At 37.2% G+C, this 21829-nt stretch overlaps 1 protein-coding gene across 8 annotated transcripts in view; it reads left to right on the top strand.

Annotated features, from left to right (window-relative positions):
• The window catches only part of ADIPOR2 (adiponectin receptor 2), a 145669-nt gene that overhangs the window by 105427 nt on the left and 18413 nt on the right, over positions 1–21829 (top strand). The window lies entirely within an intron of this gene.

The following is a 21829-nucleotide window of genomic DNA, read 5'->3' as shown; positions in this document are numbered from 1 at the left end:
GTTGTGTTAAATATGAAATGAACATGAGACATCTTAGTGGATGCATCTAGAAGATAGTTGGGTAGGAGTGTAGCCTTCCTAAGAGTGGCCAGGGCTGGAAGTAATCTTTTAGGAAGTAGTTGCAATGTAGATGATACTTAAAACTTTTGAAATAGTTAAGGTTACTTAAGAGGGAGAGGGAAAAGAGAAGGGCCTAAGGATCCAGCCATTTAGCCTGAAGAACACCAGCATTCATAGGGCATTTCAATAAGAGGGGAAAGTAGAAGAAGCTAGGAAAGAGACTCTTAAGAGGTAGGAGGAAAACTCAGGAATTGTAATATCACAAAAACCAAGAAAGTCAAGGAAGGGAGGAAGCAGTGATTTGATTTGTTTCTATACTGCTGAAGAGATCATGGACAAAAGGGATAGACTAGTGACCACTGGTTCTGACAACGTGGTGTTCATAGGTGAACTTTAACAAGAGCTTTTTTGGTAGAGGACTGGGAACAGAAGCCAGACCTTGGAGTAGATTAAATTGTGAATAGTGGGTGATAAATATTCATGGCGTGTGTAATAAGCAGTCCTTTCTTGGTCATGTAAAAAGATGTTTCAAACAAGTAAACTTTTCCCCACATGTTTCCTGTATACTAAAATTATTTTACACTTTCTGGTTTCCCACACAGAATAATAGTAAAATTAGAATTACATAAAGCCTTTAATTTTTTGCTTATTTCTTTTATAAATGAGTATATTCTGCAGTCTGTAGATGGCAGATGTGTAGATATTTTATTTTTTTAGGTGTTTTTGGACTATTAAAGAAAACTTACTAAGACTAAATTGTAGGACTCCAAGGCCTACTATATTCTAACTGTAGATTTGTGGAGAATCTTTCCTGAGTCCTCTGGACCTATACTTGGAATCTGTACTTTGCTTATCTTTGTGGTATTTGAATATCAAATGTGAATTGAGAATTTTGACTCAACTATCTTCAGTGCAGATAGGTATATTCTGGTGATTTTTTAATCTCTAAAAATGTTCATAATGTGCATATTGAATGTTAAAGAAAAACCAAAGATAAGATTGTATATGGAGAGAGAGAGAACAACTTATAAAGTCATGCACACTGAAATTTAGAGTTATGTAAATATTTTAATGTTAGTGCACCAAAAAAGTACATCCCCATGTTAGTCAGATTTTGCTGCAGAAACTAAATATTCCAAAAGCTCAATGACTTAGAATGATAGAAACAAACATAAGGGCTATGGTCAAGTGTGACTGCTCTAGGTTGCTCTATTGCAGGTCAGCTCCATGAGTCTTCTTATTCTGGGACTCAAGCTGAAGGAGGCTGTCTGGGACATGTGCTCGTGGCATACTGCAAAAGTCCCAGAGACCAAATCAAATCACACATTTGCATTCAAAGTTTCTGCTCATATATGATGTATGTTACATTTGCTTATGTTCCATTGGCCAAAGCAGTTATGTGGCCAGGTCCAAAGATAATGGGATGGGGATTCTATTTTTTTGTGGGAAAGGAGTGAGTGAATAATTGAGAACTTTAATATGTAATCTGCCAAAAGTTTCTAAAGGAAAAAGCCATTCCCTATCCTTGTATCTTGTACTTCATGTAATTTTCAGTGCTGGGGGTGTCTGGGTGTCTCAGCCGGTTAAGTGTCCATCTCTTGATTTCAGCTCGTGTCATGGGATCAGTTGGGGCTTGTCTCTCTCCCTTTGCTTCTCTCTCTCTCTCTCTCTTCCTTTTTCTCTATCCCAAGTAAATATGTAATTGAAATCTTAACAAAAAACCAACAAATTTTGAGTGCTGCATCAGACGCTGGAGAGAATTTTCTTATACCACAGAACACTGGAATGACATTTTGAAGATGTAGGTTCTTCTCTTTATCTAACTCCTGATTATGACTCTGCAGAATTTTTCATTGCATCAGTTTCTCTGAAAAATACCACCAACAACAGTGTGTGTGTGTGTATCTTCTATATGCATATTATATGAATAATGTGAGAATTTGTGAAAATTCTGTTTTTAGATTTGATGCTTACTTTTCTGTTCCTATTGCCCTGAATTCTAATTTCCTGTTTGTTGTCTTGAATTTTAATAATGAGCAAAAACAAACAAAAAAACAAATTTAGTAGTGTAAATATCCAGAGGTTTCCTAAGATATAAACTGGTGTGTACAGTTGAACTATTTTTATGATATGTTGAACGTGTGTTCTAGATGAGAAAACTGAGACAGTGAAAGCTTAAGTGACCATTCCAGTGGTTTCCTGTTTGGGGCAATTTTGACTCCCAGGAAATACTTTGCAGTGTCTGGACACATTTTTGCTTGTCAAAACTAGGGGAATTGCACTACTAGCATTTTGTGGGTAGAGACCAAGGATGCTGCTAAACATCCTGTAATACACAGCCCCCACAACAAAGTACCTAGCTGAGTATGTAAGTGCCAGGGTTGAGAAAGCTAATACATGTTCTGATTACCTCATTGGCACATTGTCACAATAGCAGATCTGAAAATATTATGCTTTTGATTAATGGAAGTATTGTAGGAATGTATTTTTTCAGATCCCAGGTCTTTCATTTTGTTTTGTTTTTTTTTAATTTTTATTTATTTATTTATTTATGATAGTCACAGAGAGAGAGAGGCAGAGACGACACAGGCAGAGGGAGAAGCAGGCTCAATGCACTGGGAGCCTGATGTGGGATTCGATCCTGGGTCTCCAGGATCAGCGCGCTGGGCCAAAGGCAGGCGCTAAACCGCTGCGCCACCCAGGGATCCCTCAGGTCTTTCATTTTGCAGTTCTCCCAAGAGATTTCATCAAATCCTCATCCATCTTAAATTGTGATTTTTAATGTGCACAGCTTACAGGGTGGAACACAGTGACCCTGTTTGGCTACACTGGGCTAGGTGCTAGGAATATGGTGATGGGTAAGAGCCACAATTTGTTGGCTGCATTACAGAAGTGGAGGAGACACAGACAACAAACCCCCGAAACACATAAATAAGATAATTTCAAAGTGATAATTGTTATGAAGAGAAAAGTATGGTAACATAGTGAGTTGAGAGAATTTTGAAAAAAAAAAAAAATTTCTTACTAAGATTTTAGTTTTAGAGCAGTTTTTAAATTCACAGAAAAATTGAGAGGAGAAATAGAGACTTCTTGCCCTCACATGCATAGCCTCCCCCACTATCAACATCCCCCATCAGAATGCTATCTTTGTTATATTTGATGAGCCTATAATTGACACCCAAAGTTCATAGTTTATATTACAATTTACTCTTGATGTTATGTATACTATGAATTTGGACATATATCCATTATGGTCTTATACAGAGTAGTTTCAGTGCCCAGAAAATCCTCTCTGCTCCGTTTCTTTCCATCCCCATCCCCCCCATCCCCGAGTTCCTTAGCTGTACTTAAGGAAAGTATGTTTGAGTTGAGGCCTGAGTGATAAGGAACACCAGCAAGAAGAGTATTTCCAGGTAGAGGAAACAAGCTACCATAGGGAGCCAGAGGTGGAATAAGCTTTTCCCCCTCTGCTACTGCTGTCTTCTCTTATATTCTGTCCTTCCCTTTTCTTTTCCGTGAGGACTGAAAGAAGGCCAGTGCAATTAGAGCATGAGGAATAAGAAGGAAAAGTGAAATGAGAGGAGGTCAGTAGGCCAGGGAGGGACCTTGATCATATAGGTGTATAGAAGGACTTTAGGTCTTATTTTAATAAAATCTGCTAGAAAGTGTCTTTGGAGTGTCTAAACAGGAGGGAGGGATTGGTGATTTTTTATACCATCACTCTGGATGTGGAGAAGGAACTGTGAGAAGACAGAATGGAAGGACAGGAGCCTGTAGAATATTCTAGGTGAGAGAAATGTTTGCATGAAATAGGGTGGCAGTAGCAGCAAAAGTGGAGGGATTCCCAGTATATTTTGGAGGACAAAAAAAAAAAAATATATATATATATTAGGACCTCCTGATGGATTCAATGTAGAGATTGAGGAAAAGAGGGTAATCAAAGATCATTATTGAATATTTTAACTGTGCAAAAACTGAGATTGGTAAGATGAGGGGGCAGGCTTTAAAAAGGTGGAATCAAGCATTTCATATTTTAGAATATGAGATTTGAGGTTCTCTTTAGTCATCTTAGAAGAGATAATTGAATAGGTAGTAACTGTATCACTTTATGCTTTTTAATGTACCACTTTCCTTAACTATATTCAAAACTGACAAGTGTGCTTATTGAAGCTGAAGACTTCTGTTAAAGCTAGAGAAATTTCAGACTAGCCAATTAGACTGAGATTTAAAATGGCAGCGAAGTTGTGTTTATAATATGAGTTATGAGACTAAAATGTTTTTAGAATTCAGAATTTGTCCATCCTGTCCCTTTTGTGTCAGATACACAGTGGTTATCTGTTTCTTATTCTATGTATTTTTTTTAATGCTATGTATTTTTATTTATAATTTTCACTTGATAGAGTGATATCTTCTAAATATGTTTGTGCTCCTTGTTTCAATAACAAATTATCAAGCGAATGTGATTTTTTTTCATCCTTATGAATGAACTCATTAGATTGACTTAAAAACTTCTATTTGAATTTCCTTTAATCTTAGAGTTAACCCAGAAGCCAACAACCTGAACAAAAGAACCATTTCTTTGTTCCCATCTGTTTTAACAGGTTTTCTGTGAGGAATCCTGGAATGAGAGCATTAGATTGTCAAATGTTAGAGTTGAAAAGACTCTCTGAAGCCATTTTGGTTTTAACTTCCTCAATTTACTAATGAGGAAATTGTGTGTTTCTGTTCCTAATGAAAATTTGTCCTTTCAGTATTGTTTCTCTTTGGAGTGGAAGTTCTTTGCTGCAAATGAGAAGGTGGTTTATGAAGAGACCAGTGCATCCGTATGAGAGGTGGTTTCAACATACTGGGTCATTTAAGCAGTGAAAACTTCTACTGCTCTAGTTTTCCCTTGCCCTTCCTCTTCATTAATTGCAACTTTTGTTCTGTATTTAATCTGTATACAGTACTGCCCCTTGCTGCTAATTTCAGAGATGTTAGTATAGAAGAATACTATACTATAATAATAAAATAGAATAGGAGCTAGAAAAGGAAGATAGAGTTATAAAAAATTATGTAATTTTGATGAAATTAAAGACAAATCATTAATATCTTCAAGGGACTTAATGAATTCCATACACCAATTTTTTGGTTTTTTTTTTTTTAAAGATTTTTTTTTTTTTTAAAGATTTTATTTATTCATGAGAGACAGACAGAGAGAGAGGCAAACATAGGCAGACGGAGAAGCAGTCTTCATGCAGGGAGCCTGATGTGGGACTCGATCCTGGATCTCCAGAATCACACCCTGGGCAGTGCTAAACTGCTGAGCCATCCGGGCTACCCTTGGTTTGTTTTTGGAGGAAGGATTTCTTTCTTGAAATTTCCAGTTTTGAAGTGGAAATATGTTAGCTGTTAGCAAATAGAGTATATCTGTCTGAATAATTCCAATAATGCCTTAAATTTGTATGTAGCCTTCTCACAGACATTATCTCATTTGCTTCTCAAAATTGCACTCAAATAGGAAGACCAGATATTATCTCTTTTTATTTTTTATTTTTTAAAAGTTATTTATTTATTTATTTATTTATTTATTTATTTATTTATTTATTTATTTATTTATGAATGATAGAGAGAGAGAGGCAGAGACGCAGGCAGAGGAAGAAGCAGGCTCCATACAGGGAGCCCGACGTGGGACTCGATCCTGGGACTCCAGGATCACACCCTGGGCCAAAGGCAGGCGCCAAACCACTGAGCCACCCAGGGATCCCCTGATCTCTTTTTAAAAGTGGATGAAAGTAAGATTTAGAAAGTTTAGAGTAATATGCCCAAGGTCACATGGCCAAAAGAGAGCATGTGCCAGGTCTTCTGACTGTACTTTCTGCTGAACAAAACTGCCTTTATGAAAATTGGCAGCAGGCTGACTTCATGTTTCTCAGTTCTAAACTCTGCCTCGGGCAGCCCCGGTGGCGCAGTGGTTTAGCGCCGCCTGCAGCCCAGGGCGTGATCCTGGAGACCCTGGATTGAGTCCCAGGTCGGGCTCTCTGCTTCTCCCTCTGCCTGTGTCTCTGCCTCTCATTCTCTCTCTGTGTCTCTATGAATAAATAAATAAAATCTTAAAAAAAACAAAACAAAACTCTGCCTCTTGAGTATTTATGTTGAGCCCAGAGGTTAGATTCAATCATTGGTACTTGTTTTTTGACAGAAGTGTTAACACACACCTCATTTTTCTTTTAGGCCAGGGTAACTTTGCTTCTCGGATGCATTCTAATCTTTCAGTGAGTTTTTTGTTATTTTGAAAGTAAATAAACCTAACATTATCATCATGGTGTGTTCTTTCACATTTCTAATGATTTTGTATAATTTTCTTTGAGTACTTGTTCCTTCATTTTATTTTTACTTATTTTTAAAATGATTTTTTAAAAAAATTTGTTTGAGAGAGAGGGAGAGAAAGAAGCAAAGTATTTGCTGAGCGGGGAACTGGACGTTTGGCTCTATCCCAGGACTCTGAGATCATGACCTGAGCTGAAGGCAGATGCTTAACCAACTGAGCTACCCAGGCCCCCATTCCCTTGTTATAAAATGTAGAACTTCGGGGCAGCCCGAGTGGCTCAGTGGTTTAGCGCTGCCTTCAGCCCAGGTCCTGATCCTGGAGACTCGGGATCGAGTCTCATGTCAGGCTCCCTGTGTGGAGCCTGCTTGCTTCTCCCTCTGCCTGTGTCTCTGCCTCTCTCTCTCTCTTTCTCTGTCTCTCATGAATAAATAAAATCTTTAAAAAACAACAACAACAAAAAAATGTAGAGCTTAAGTAGATTGCGTAGGCTTTAAAAAAAAATGTGTTAATTACCTTAGATTCTCTAGCTATGTTAAATGTAAGTTGTGCATAAGGATAAAAATGTAATAGGAAAAGCACCAGGGGTGTCTTTTTTTTTTTTTTTTAAATAAAAATCAAGTGAAATTCTGAATTTGTAAAAACAAAGTTCTATAAGCAGTTGTATCCATTACAGAGTGATACATCTTTTTGTGTAGGTGTTTATCAGAAGATTCCTTTAAATCAGTGAATCTATTTTGGAATACTCATCTGATGGATCACCTATGCCCTTTAAGGAAAATAAACACAAATGCCAGGATTTAATCCTAACCTACTAAGTCAGAATCTTTGGGTCTTGGATGAATGTATTTTTAAAAATCTTCACAAGTAACTAAGAAACTCACTACTGTTTAAAAATCAGTGCTTAAAGTTATAGTTTTTTTTTTTTTTTAAGATTTTATTTATTTATTCATGAGAGACACAGAGAGAGAGAGAGGCAAGAGACACAGGCAGAGGGAGAAGCAGGCCCCATGCAGGTAGCCCGATGCAGGACTTGATCCCAGGACTCCATGATCACTCCTTGGGCCAAAGGCCAAAGGCAGGCGCTAAATCGCTGAGCCACCCAGGGATCCCCCCACCTTTTTTTTTTTCTTAAAAGATTTACTTCTTTATTTTTAGAGAGAAAGAGCACGAGAGGGAGAGGCAGTGGAAGAAAAGAGAGAATCTCAAGCAGACTCCCTGCCTAGCATGGAGCTGGATGTGGGGCTTGATATCATGACCCTGAGATCGTGACCTGACCTGAAATCAAGAGTCAGATGCTTAACCAACTGTGCTACCCAGGCACGCCCCTATAGTTCTTTTATTTAAAATAATGTATTAAATTCTTCTCAGGAGCATGGTTCACAGAAAGACCAATCTCTGTATACTCTGAGGAATATTTGGAAATTGAATTAGATTTTTTGCTGTTTGTTAAAGGAAAATGTCACAGTTACTCACAGTTCACCATTTTAAGAAATATTGAGATAATCATATATAAAATTCACCCATTTATAGTGTACAATTCAAGTTTTAGTATATTCACAGAATTATGCAACCATCAGAACAGTTTAATTTAGAATATTTTTATTATCTCTGAGTAAATCTTTTATCCATTAGCTAGCTATCATTCCTATCTCCACACCCTAACTCTAGGCAGCTGATTTCTATTTCATCTTTCCCACTCATATATTTAATCATGTCTTTTATATTTCATCACAGTACACACCGTAACTTGTAATTATGTATTTGTTTGATTAGATGTTTAGTAATTATTTTTGCTTGCAGACTGTGTTCCATGGTGGAACAAATCTTGAGTTTTATCACCCCATCCTCAGATTCAAGCCCAGTCTTTTTGATTCATGGTAGGCATATAACACATAGTTGTTGAATGAATTTATCAGTAGCCAATATAGTGTTCTAGGTCTAAACTGTTTCAAGTAGTTTCCATAAAGAGATGTACAGAAAGAGAGTATTGGAGTATGCTGTTTTGAGTTCAGGGAAAATTAGTTAACATACTTTTTTAATCCATGATAGAATAAGTGTATTTTTATTATTTATCAGAAGAATGATATTTTTTGAGCCTGTACAACGTGTGAGGCAACTTTCTAAGCTCTTTTACACATATCATCTCATTCATTCCTAGAGTAGCCTTATAGAGTAGGTGTTAGTAAAATCTGTTTTGCAGATGAAGAAACAGAGGTTCCATTGAATTTATGTGAGTGATACACTGGGACTCTTATTAGAAGACTTAATATACTACTTCTCTTCATGGGGCTGGATTTTCCTTTCACTGGTTTATTGTCAAAAGTGTGATTTGGCAGTTTGAGTGGTTATTTGTCTTTAATACATTTTAAAGGACACTTATCATAGATAGTCAAAATTGTGGAAAAGGAGGCCCTGTTTGTGGTACTGATCCATTGTAATTGTGGAATTGACTCTTAGGGAGCTTCAAATGAAATATCTGTACAGTTGCATTCATTTCCCTATGTGTGAGAGTCCTTTATTTGAGGCAGTGGAGAGGTTAATTTACTTTATTCCTTAAGAAACTAGGGATCCCTGGGTGGCTCAGCGGTTTGGCCTGCCTTAGGCCCAGGGTATGATCCTGGAGTCCCAGGATCAAGTCCCACATCGGGCTTCCCGTGTGGAGCCTGCTTCTCCCTCTGCCTGTGTCTCTTGCCCCCCCCCCCCCCCTCTCTTTCTTTCTCTCTCTCTCTCTCTCTCTCAGTGTCTCTCATGAAAAAAATAAATAAAATCTTAAAAAAAAAAACTAATTTTTTTTTAAAAAACAGAGGACTAGAAATCAAATACAGTTGACCCTTGAACAATACAGATTTAAACTGCATGAGTCTACTCATGCATGGATTTTTTTGAAATATGCAGTACCACCAATACTATAAATATAGATTCTCTTATTTATGATTTTTAAAAAAATTTTTATTTATTCATGAGAGACACAGAGAGAGAGAGAGGCAGAGACACAGTCAGAGAGAGAAGCAGACTCCATGCAGGGAGCCCGATGTGGGACTCGATCCTGGGACTCCAGGACCACGCCCTGGGCCAAAGGCAAGCACTAAACCGCTGAGCCATCAAGGGATCCCCTATTTATGATTTTTTAGTAGCATTTTCTTTAGCGTACTTTATTGTAAGAATACAGTATATAACATACAAAATATGTGTTAATCAACTGTTTATGTTATTATGTTATTGGTAAGGCTTTTGGTCCATAGTAGACAATTAGGTAAGTTTTTGAAGAATCCAAAGTTTTATGTGGATTTTTGACTACTTGGGGAGGCAGTGCCCCACCCCTTGGTTGTTTAAGGGTTAACCGTACTTTAAAATCTCTGGAATAGGAATCTATTTTTCATAAGCTCCCTCACATGAATCTGGGGGCACACTTAAGTTTTGGGAACTAGTGATTATAGCCTTCTCCTTTTCATAAGATGTGTATGTATAGGTTCTAGACTGATGAAACTTTGGCAGTTAAACCTAGGCCCAGAGTAACTGAGTATGTCCTTATCCGTAAATGGAATACCTGATAGTGTGTACTTTGTCTCATAGTGTGGTAGTGAGAACTGTGTGTGGTACATGGAAAGTACTTACAAATGTTGGATATGGCACATCATTTGTGTCAATAAGAAAAGATTTGCTTAAATTTCATCTTAGAGGGATGCCTGGGTGGCTCAATGCTTGAGCGTCTGCCTTTGGCTCAGGGCATGATCCCAGAGTGCTGGGATCGAGTCCCACATCGGGCTCCCTGCGTGGAGCCTGCTTCTCCCCTCTGCCCGTGTCTCTGCCTGTGTCTCTCAGGAATAAATAAATAAGATCTTAAGAAAAAAAATCATCTTAGGCAGATTCTTTTTCTATGCCTGTTTAAGGACCAGGCATAATCTATTACATATTGTTATTATACTTTGTAGTCATCTTTAAAAAAAAAAAAAGATAGTTACTGTTTTTGCTAATCCGAACATAATTCTTATCCCCAGTACTTAAAATAGTTCATTCATAAACAATGAATGATTGAACCTAAGTTTTGGCCCTGGTCCACTACCAGCGAGTTGTGTGATTTTGGCCAATTTTCGTTATTTCTTTGGGCCTCATTTTCTTAATATTGAAATGAGTTGTTAGAACCAGGTGATATCTAAGTTTTCTCAACCTCCACATTTCTGTGGTTCCCCTACTATAGTTGTAAACTCTTCTTTGTTAGAGGATAAAAGATAAATGAAGGTCATAATTAGTTTTTCATGGATTGGTCTAATTAGGTGTCTTTGCTTATTAAATTACTATGTAATAGCTACTTTTATCACTTAAACCAAGTTTGTTTTTATTTAGTGAAGCTACTGTGCTTCAGTAATCTCTAAGGAAGCAGTTTTTAAAAAGAAAAGGAAAAACAAAAGCAAAGTTTTGGGTTCAGAGAGACCTAGATTTAAATCTCTGATCTTTTCTATATTTTTATTTCCCACCGTTTTTAAGAAAAAAACAACAAAAACATTATTGAAGTGTATAGTGCATACAGAAAAGTGCATATATGGTAACCTGTGTAACCAATACCCCTAGAGGTCCCCTTAATGCCTTCCCTCCTCCATAGTGAAGCCCGTCCTTTTCCCAGAGGTAACCATTGTCCTGATTTCTAATGGTATAGATTAGTTTTGCCTATTTTTATACTTCATGTCATTGGAACCATTAAATACTCTTGTATCTGGCTTCTTTCACTCAGCATCATGTTTGTGAAATTCATCTATACCTTGTGTAGCTGTAGTTTTGTTCATTTTTACTGTCCTTTAGTTTTCTTTGTGTGACTATAATACGTTCTCTTAATGATAGCTAGTGGGTTGTTTCAAGTTCTGGGCTCTTCTAAATAGTATTTCTATAACTATTTTAGTACTTGTCTTCTGGTGAATGTATAGTCGCATTTCTGTTAGCTCTATACCTAGGAAGGGAATTGCTGGATCAGGAATGACCCCTTTCCCCCTTTAAACATTAAAAACATTTAACAGACCCTCATATGATCATATATTTAATATTAGTTTGAAACAAAGTGCGTGAAGGAAATTGACCAGGAATGTACTTCATTTATATAAGATAATGTCATTAGGCTGGGAATCAAGGTACCACTGGGAGCTATGTAACTTCCCTTAGATTGCATTTCTTTATTTACTACGCTTGATCTGGTTTTCCACATCATAAAATGAGAATAGAAATACTCATCTCAGAAGGTTGCTGAGGATTTGATTATTTAGTTTATAAAGGCACTTAGTAAGTGTCCAGCATGTAGTTAGTGCACAATAAATAAGAATTCTGTTACCCTGTCCTTCCTTTGTAATAGTAGTCCGGTAATTACAATAAATCCTAGTAGTCACATCCCGAACTTACTCTTCCATCTCAGCCATCCTTGACTTTAACAGTCTTTTCACAAAGGTGATTTTTAAATCTCTCATCTTAGTACTGACCTCTTTATTGGACCTTAAACTGTTTTATTTATTTTTATTTATTTTTTCCTTAAACTGCTTTAAATTGAACTAATTTAGCCTGCTCCCTCCCCCATCAGCTTTTCCTTTTGATGTCCTGATTTCTATTAAATAGTCTCAGCTTTCTTCCAAGTATCCAAACTTGGTTCCTAGAATGTCAGAGGGGAGGGAATACCAAATTTAGTTTAGTAAAGATGCATGCATTTATTCTTCAGATATTTTTTAGGTTTTTGTTTTGTTTTTTAGAATTTTATTTATTTATTTTTAAAGAAAGAGAGAGAACAAGGGGGAGGGGAAGGGATAAGCAGACTCCACACTCAGTGAGGAGCCCAACGAGGGACTCAGTCTCAGGACCCTAAGATCATGACCTGAGCCAAAACCAAGAGTCGGATGCTTAACCAACTGAGCCACCCAGGCACCCCAGCGTTGTATTTGTGTTTTGTTTTATTTAAGGATGTATTGGCATTCTGGGAATACAAAAATAAAACATAGTCTCTGCTCTTAAACAGCTGACAGTCCAGTTGGAGGGACAGACAAGGAAATCAATACGTTTGTGGTATTGGTTGTGTGATTGTGCAGGGTACTGTGGGAGCAATTCTGTCATCACCTAGGGTCTAGGGAGGCAAAACTTGAGTTTCAGAGTTAACTAAGAGAAAAAACTAAGGATAGTCTAAGCAGAGGGAACAACAGATGTGAAGACACAAAAGTAAAAAATAGCACGATGCTTTTTAGGGAATAGTACCAATAATAGCTAACATGTATTGAGTATACATTGGTATGTACTGGTGTCTAAACCTAGGAAGTGTTCAGCATAGTTAGAATGAAGGATCAAGAGTGCAAAGTAGTGGAAGGTTTGGTAGCAAGTAAGCCTAGACAATTGAGGCCTAAAATCCAGGTCTCTAGACTTCTGGTGCAGTACTTTTTATCATCCAAAATTATTTTTGAAATATATAATGTGGTATATTGGTTAAAATGAATAGGCCATTTCTTCTCTAAAACCGGGATTCCTTTAACTATATATGCTAAAGTATATTTAAGGGCTTTTTTTTTTTTTTTAAGTTTTTATTTATTTATGACAGAGAGAGAGAGAGGCAGAGACACAGGCAGAGGGAGAAGCAGGCTCCATACAAGGAGCCCAACGCGGGACCTGATCCTGGGTCTCCAGGATCACACCCCGGGCTGCAAGCGGCGCTAAACCGCTGCGCCACAGGGGCTGCCCTATTTAAGGGTTTTGAAAGCTAAGACAAAGCCACAAAAGAGGCATCCAGATTGCCCTGATCTTTAGTTTTACAGGTTTTCTTCACATCTCTGAATTTTCAAGGTATTAAGTCGAAGAGAGCAGCAGCCTTTATGATTGCCTTACTTTTCCTTTACTCTAGATTCTTCTTCATAAATGGGGATTAGGAGCCAACTTTTACTCCTTTAACCTAGGAATTACTTATTGAGCAGTTTTGCTTTAACCAAACTTGTAAGAATGCCACTCTATATTACTTTATCCTAAGAAAGTTAAATTGTAAATAGACTATTGTCTGCTGATCCCTGCATTTTCTTTTCTGGAGGAAGTGTATTTAGGACATTCAGTTAAGATTAGAGAGAGTTGCTATGTGACAATAAAAAAATTGGATGATTTTAAAGATCTTTTCTGTTAGGCTTTGATAGAGATAACTAGTCTGTATAGGCTAAGAGTATATATATTTTTAGGCAGTCCAAAATGAATGTCCATATACATTAGATATTGTACTTATTTTACTGGACAGTTCAGGAGATGCATTCATCAGTGCTTTCTCTTTCAGCTTTCATTTTCTTTCTCTTTTCTTTTCTCTTTTCTTTTCTTTTTTCCTTCCTTCCTTCCTTCCTTCCTTCCTTCCTTCCTTCCTTCCTTCCTTCCTTCCTTCCTTCCTTCCTTCCTTCCTTCCTTCCTTCCTTTCTTTCTTTCTTTCTTTCTTTCTTTCTTTCTTTCTTTCTTTCTTAAGATTTTTAATTTATTTATTCATGAGAGACACAGAGAGAGAAAGGCAGAGACATAGGCAGAAGGAGAGGTAGGCTTCCTGCAAGGAGCCTGATATGGGACTCAGTCCTGCACCCTGGGATCATGCCCTGAGCTGAAGACAGGTGCTCAACTGCTGAGCCACCCAGGTGTCCCTCAGCTTTCATTTTCTGTAGACACCTTAATTTCCATTAACCCCTGTGTATTTGTTAGCTATATCAGCTTACTAACACCTTTTCTCATTTTCCTTTTTTTAAAAAAGCTTTAGCTACACATTTCAGATTAAAAAACATTTTTTTAAAGATTTATTTTTTTATTCATGAGAGAGAGAGAGAGAGAGAGAGGCAGAGACACAGGCAGAGGGAGAAGCAGGCTCCATGCAGGGAGCCTGACCTGGGACTCAATCCCCAGTCTCCAGGATCAGGCCCTGGACTGAAGATGGCGCCAAACCACCAAGCCACCCGGGCTGTCCCAGATTTTAAATTTTAAGCTGGATCCAGCCTGTTAACTTTCCAAAAAGACCATTAAGTTACCTGTTGCTCAAACTAAGCCAAGTTTATTACTTGGCTGCAGTAAGTGCATACCACTGTAAAACATCCTAGTAATGTTTTACAAAGGAGAGGTCATGGATGGATATTTATAGGGTTTGAGGGTCTGGGTTCTAGTAGTTTAAGTCAAGTCTTTGAATACAGCATTCATGGGGTGCCTGGGTGGCTTAGTTGGTTGAACATCCAACTCTTGATTTTGACTCAGGTTGTTATCTCAGGGTAATGAGATCAAGCCCTACATTGGGCTCTGCACTCAGCACAGCGTCTGCTTAAGAGTTTCTCTCTTCTCCCTCTGCCCCTCTGCGCACGTGCGCACTCTCTCTCTCTAATCTTTTTTTTTTTTAAAGATTTTATTTATTCATTCATGAGAGACAGAGAAAGAGAGAGAGAGAGGCAGAGACACAGGCAGAAGGAGAAGCAGGCTCCATGCAGGGAGCCAGACGTGGCACTTGATCCTGGGTTTCCAGAATTCTACCCTGGGCGGAAGGTGGCGCTAAACTGCTTAGCCACCTGGGCTGCCCTCTCTCAAATCTTTTTTAAAGAAAAAGAATACAACAATCATATTGGCATTGCAGAGTTTGTGATTTGATAGATAGGATTGGTGGAGCAAGTCTTGATTAACAAATATTTGTTTGATAAGTGAACAGATTCATCCAGTTGAACAATTGATTATACTAAGGGTCTGGTTGAGCAGTCTGTTGTTTAGTTAAATGAGTTTTTGAGAAGTTTCTAAAACTAATAATAAAGTTATTTACTGATTTATATTCTTACCTTTCTTGGCAGGAATTCCCTGGAACAGGTGATAAAATAGGGGCCTTAGATCTTAGTCCTCATAACTAAGCTGTACGTGAATGCAGAAGATATCAGTGCTCAGTGACATCCATAAAGGCAGACAAATTTTAACCAAAGATTTATTGTCCCAAGCCCAGTATTTCAGGGTAATGAGGTATTTTACCATTTCCTTGATCTTTATTTTCTAACTGTGGAAGGTATTACAATTGTGAATCTCTGTGACATTCTGTCTACTTCAACTAATATTTACGTTTATAATTTGTGTCTTGCTGTTTTCCTGAATGCATCCTTAGTTTCGATCGAACTGGATGGATATCTTGTCTTCAAAGGGGTGCTTTTGCTTTTTCCCCCTCTTGACGATTCTCTTTCATCTTTCCAGAATTCTCTTTCTCATGCAACATTTTCTGAGCTCCACATCTCCCTACCCACCTTTAAACTAGTTATACCTTATTTCTATTTTAATCATTTATATGGCTAAGTCAGCCCCTCATTAGGTTGTAAGCTCATGTAAGACAAAGATTATTCTTTACTCATCTATTTAAGAATATTTTAGTAGACATTTGTTAACGGAATTAATGGAATTGAACTGAGTTTGGATAAAACAGATAAATGCCCAAATGAATTCTTTCCATATTAGACTGATCTTAAAAGCATTCATCTTTATCATTAAGGCAAAATATACTTTACAGAATTGTTATTTTAGGTTGTTGCACAGTGGATAGATCATCAAAGTTGGATATCATTGTTTTTTGAAGTATAATAATTTTTTTTAAAGATTTTATTTATTTATTAGAGAACACAAGTGGGGGAGGGGCAGAGAAAGAGGAAGAAGCCAACTCCCCACTGAGCAGGGGAACCAACATGGAGCTTGATTCTAGGACCCTGAGGTCATGACCTGAGCTGAAGGTAGACACTTAACCAACTCAGCCACCCAGGTGCCCCCCTGATGTATAATAATTTTTTTAACTTAGTCTTTTCACAGATGGACTAAATTGAATGTAGGAGAAAAATATTTAAAAGTGGTTTTGTACTTCAGCGCATTGACCTTTCTTTAAGTTTAAATAGAGTAATTCATTCGTAGAAAGCCTTACAGAATTAAATTTTATGCCTTTTTAATGCAGCTTTGGTTTTAATCGCTTAATCTTTCACAGTGTCTTGTTTCTCTTCATAATTTGTTTTGATGAGGATTAGAATATGACAACAGAAACAGAATATATCATGTATTTAACAATGTATGTGATCATCTTTATACAGTTGCTATTTTTGAAAGAGAGATCTTTGGGTACCGTGGTTTAGTGCCTGCTAATGGGAAATTGAAAGTCATTTCTGCTCTTGACAGGGTAGTTTAGAATTAATATTCAAAGTCAAAGACTGTTTTACATACAGTGCCCAGGATAGGCTTTCTAAACCATTCTTGTGTGACATAACTATGAAGTTGCTCCAGTACCCTAGAGAAAGCATTTTTTAATTCTATGTTCTAGCCAGTGTTTGACACTACCACTTTATTGTTTCTTGTTATCCTCTGTGTAATCCAGGAAACTGTGTTTACTTCCACCCACTCTATGTAGCTCTCTTAATTAGTAACTCCATAGTGCTTGAACACAATAAATAGCTAATTATGGGCTAGTATTTTGGATGCTTGTTTTTTGAGGATGTATTTGTGAGTCTTCTGTTTTAGGAGGGTGAGAACTGGAGATAATACTTGATAAATTAACAGACTTAGTACTTTGTACTTCTGAATGAAACATTCTTTTATAAATACTCAAATTTTGCTGACATACTGGGATGGATATTTATCTTTACTGGGTTATGTATTTCTGACCACTGACCACATTCTGCCTCCAAAGCATATACTAGACTACTAGAGAGGAATTGTAGTTGACCCTTGAACAGTGCAGGGTTAGGGTTGCTAACTTTTCAAAAATCTGTGTGTAACTTTTGACTTCCCCCAAAACTTAACTACTGGTAACCCACGGTTGATTGGAAACCTTACCATAACATATCAAGTTGATTAACACATATTTTATAGATCTATTATTATATACAGTATTATATACTGTCTAAGCTAGAGGAAAGAAGTATTATATTAAGAAGACCATAAAGAAGAGAAAATATATTTATGGTATTATACTGTAAAAAATTCCTGTGTAAGTGGTTCTGTGCTATTCAAATCCACGTTCAGGTTAGCTGTATTACTTTTGGTATTTATTAAGAAAAAACTGACTTAGAAAACTGGATGTAGTTCTGTATCTTAGAAATGAAATCCTTGTCTTACATACAGGCTTGCATTATATTGAGTTTAGTTTTTTTAGAAGCACTATTTTGGATAGAAAGGGCAGTTGTAAAAGATGAGAAGAGAAAATGTGGACAAGCAGCTTTAATGCTTTGGCAAGGTTCCAATATGCATGAGTTTCAGTTATCATGGGTTAGTTAGTTAAATGATACCAGGCCCTCAATACTATGGCTCAAATTTCACTTACTGTGGTGTATTTACTGTAATTGCACGAAGTACGAACTTTTGTGCTAGTTCTTCAGTCTTCAGTCTACAGTCTACAATCTACTGTGCAAATAGTAGATATGCATCATGATTAGTGACCAGTCATGTCACTTCTTTGAAAGTCTTCATGACTGACTGGCTATCGTACATCTATCCTCTATTTAATGCATAAGACAACGAAGTCTACGATTGTGTTGTTTCCCATTAATAAAAACATGTGACTTTTTACAAAAATAGATAATTAGAAGGGGAATTGGGTAATAAAGGTAAAAGCAATGAAATGAAACTGATACTGCTGCAATTGTATGTCAGAACAAACATAAATGGCTATAGAAGAAATAACCTGATTGGGATGGGGAATGTTGACCCTGCTACCACGTAAAGATATTCTAGATGTGCAGCCAGAAGGACATAGTGGGGGCACACTTGTCAACATAAAGGAGTAAAGCGTTTGTGACAAAAAGGTTGAAGATGTCCAGAGAAGTGATATAGGCAAAAGAGTTAAATCTAAAGGAAAGCTTCTAGGAATTTCATGACATGAAAGCACAAAGAATGAAATGTTGAAAGCTGATCCAAACTTAGAATATGGACAATTTGCCAAGGCAGAGAAAAGATGCTTACTTTGTATTGTAATTTATGTGATAAGAAGGCAAGCACTGAGGCGCCTAGCTGGCTCAGTCAATAAAGCAGGCAAAGCAGGTGACTCTTAATCTCGGGGTTGTGAGTTCAAACCCTACATGGGGTATAGAGCCTACTTAAAAAAAAAAAAAAAGACCTGCACCGTTCAAATTACTCTTGGTAAGTTTTTTTACAAATAAATACTTAATTCTCAATGTTTCTGTTGTAAAATATAGCATACTGGTTTTACTGTTTTTAAAATTTCCTTGTACATTTATAATTGACAGTTTTTAATATTTTGTTAATTTTTAAAGGTCACAGAATAGCCATTTTCCTTATTGTTTATAAGATTGCTCTACATGATTTTGGCTTGCACAGTCATTTTTACTATCCTGCACTACTAGAAAGCAAGGCCTGCCTGTATATTTGTCGTCTTTCAGTCAAATGTCTGTTACCTACAAAATCAGGCACTTTTATAATTAGAAAACAAGAGAGTGGAAAGACTACAGCGTGAACTTTGGAACTTGTATGGACCTGAGTTGAACTTCTTGACTGGTATTTTCTCCTCCTCCTCCTCCTCCTTCTTCGTCTTCGTCTTCGTCTTCGTGGTGGTGGTGGTGGTGGTCGTCGTCGTCGTCTTCTTCATCTTCTTTGTCGTCGTCTTCTTCTCTTTTTAAAGATTTTTATTTATTTATTCATGAGAGAGACAGAGCACTGGAGCCCGGGTCTCCAGGATCACAACCTGGGCTGAAGGTGGCGCTAACTGCTGAGGTACCCGGGCTTCCCTTGACTGGTATTTTCTAGTGATCTTGGGCAAATCATTTAGCCTCAGGTTCTTTGTCTGTCAGATGGTAGCTGCTCAATGAGTACTTTGTATATTTTTTGAATGAATGGTTGCCATTTAGCTTAGCTAGTGGCACTAGTAACCACTTATTGGTAAGAAGTATGAAGTATCTGATAAAGTATTATTTTTTCTGATATGAACACATAATACCATAGTGGGTGTATAGATCTTCTGTCATCACATAATACTGTAGTGGGTGTATAGATCTTCCGTCATCATTTCTTTAGATCAGTTTCTCATTGGCTGTTAACATTTTAACCAGATAGTTCTTTGTTTTGGAGAACTGTCTTTTGCATTATTGGATGTTTAACAGAATCCTGGCCCCTACCTACTAGTTGCCAGTATCATTTCCTCTCCTTGTGACAAGTAAAGATGATTCTAGATATTGCCAGATGTCCTTTAGGTTGGGGGTCAGGCAAAATTGCCTCTAGTTGAGAACAACTGCTTTAGACTTTGGTAAGTATTGATTTATTTCTCTTCTTTCCTGCCTCCCTTCTTCATTGTTGCCTTCTCTCTGTTGCCAAAGTAAGTTTCTAAAAACAAATATAATTGTGTTCAGGTTGGCCCAACCTCATAATTTAAACGCTCAGCTTTGCCTACACAATAAAACCTAAAACCCTTTATTTATTTTTTTTTTAATTTTTTTTATTTTTTATTTATGATAGGCACACAGTGAGAGAGAGAGAGAGAGGCAGAGACACAGGCAGAGGGAGAAGCAGGCTCCATGCACCGGGAGCCCGACGTGGGATTCGATCCCGGGTCTCCAGGATCACGCCCTGGGCCAAAGGCAGGCGCTAAACCGCTGTGCCACCCAGGGATCCCCTAAAACCCTTTAATATGAAAAGTCTATAGCACCTCTTTTCCTCTCTCCTGTTTTTCTTTTTGAAAACATTTTTATTGGGATCCTTGGGTGGCCCAGTGGTTTAGCACTCACCTTCGGCCCAGGGTGTGATCCTGGAGTCCCGGGATCGAGTCCCACATCGGGCTCCCTGCATGGGGCCTGCTTCTTCCTCTGCCTGTGTCTCTGCCTCTCTCTGTGTCTCTCATGAATAAATAAATAAAATCTTAAAAAAAAAAAGGGCATTTTTATTGAGGGATGATTTATACAAACAGTATTTTATTGAGGAATGTTTTAAACACAGTAAAATTACTCAGATCTTCAATATATAGCACCATGACACTACCTACATATGATCACCACAGAACAAGATTCAGATTATTTTCATCATTTCAGAAACTTCTCTCATGCCTTTTTCAAGTCTGTAACCTCTCTCCATCTTGCTTATTCCCAGAGATAACTGTTATTCTGACTTTTACCACAATAGATTGCTTTGCTTGTTGCTGGACTTAATATAAGTGGAATCATTTAGTATATACTCTTTATGATTAGCATGTTTTTGCTACTTATCCATACTCTTTTGTAGGTTAGTTACAGTTCTTTTTAATTACTGAGTAGTATTCTGTTACATAAATATGTCACATTTGTTTTTCCGTTTTCTTATTGATAGACATTTGGATTGTTTCTGGTTTTTGACTGTTACAAATAATGGTGCTATGGACCCCTGTGTCTTTTTTTTTTTTTTTTAAGAAAATTTTATCGTGGTAAAACATATAGCATAAAATTTGCCATTCTAGACATTTTTCAGCGTACAATACTACATTCACAGTGTTGAATGACCATCACCACTATTTCCACAATTTTTCATCATCCCATACAGAAACTCTGTACCTATTGAAATACAACTTTCGGGATCCCTGGGTGGCGCAGTGGTTTGGCACCTGCCTTTGGCCCAGGGCGCGATCCTGGAGACCCGGGATCGAATCCCACGTCGGGCTCCCAGTGCATGGAGCCTGTTTCTCCCTCTGCCTATGTCTCTGCCTCTCTCTCTCTCTCTCTCTCTCTCTCTGTGACTATCATAAATAAATAAAAATTAAAAAAAAAAAAAAAAGAAATACAACTTTCCATTCCCTCTTTCCAGTTCAGCCTCTGGTACCCTTTCTCTACTTTTAGTCTCTGCAGATTTGCCTATTCTAGATTTTTCATATAAACAGAATTGCACAATATTTGTCTTTGTGTGTGGCACATTTCACTTAGTGTTATGTTTACCCATGTGGTAGTACATATGGGAACTTCATTCCTTTTTATGACTGAGTGTAATATTCTATATATGTATATGCTACATTTTATGTATTTGTTTTTTTTTTTTTCATTTTATGTATTTGTTGATGGGCATTTGGATTGTTTTTATACTTACGTTTTTAGTCTCACATCACATTTACTTGTTGCTCCAGCTGTGCTAAACTATGTATTCTTTGTGTATTCTTTTTCTTTCCTCTGTTTTTGGATACATGCTGTTGCCTTTATCAGTTATGTCTTTCTCTTGTCATGCCTGACTCATGAATCTCTTACACATTTTTCAGGTCTTGGTTCAGATGTTACCTTTTTAGGAAACTTCCCAAGTGTCAAAGTTAAATTAACTGTTTTCTCTTTTCTATTTGCATCAGACCTTTTGCATAGAGTTCACTAGCTCATTGCTATATTTACTTAATGCATATCTTCTCCAACAAGTTGTGATACTAACTTTAATGTTCCTAGTACCTAGCCCATCATCATCATAATAAAGACCATCATTTATTTATTGTCTTCTGAGTCTTGAGACCTATGATAGTTTCTTTTTATTTATCATCTTTTA

This window comes from Canis lupus, chromosome 27 (assembly GCF_011100685.1).
Source record: "Canis lupus familiaris isolate Mischka breed German Shepherd chromosome 27, alternate assembly UU_Cfam_GSD_1.0, whole genome shotgun sequence".
NCBI lineage: Eukaryota > Metazoa > Chordata > Mammalia > Carnivora > Canidae > Canis > Canis lupus.
The sequence above is the reverse complement of the archived record's forward strand: the minus strand, read 5'-3'. Positions and strand labels throughout refer to the sequence as shown.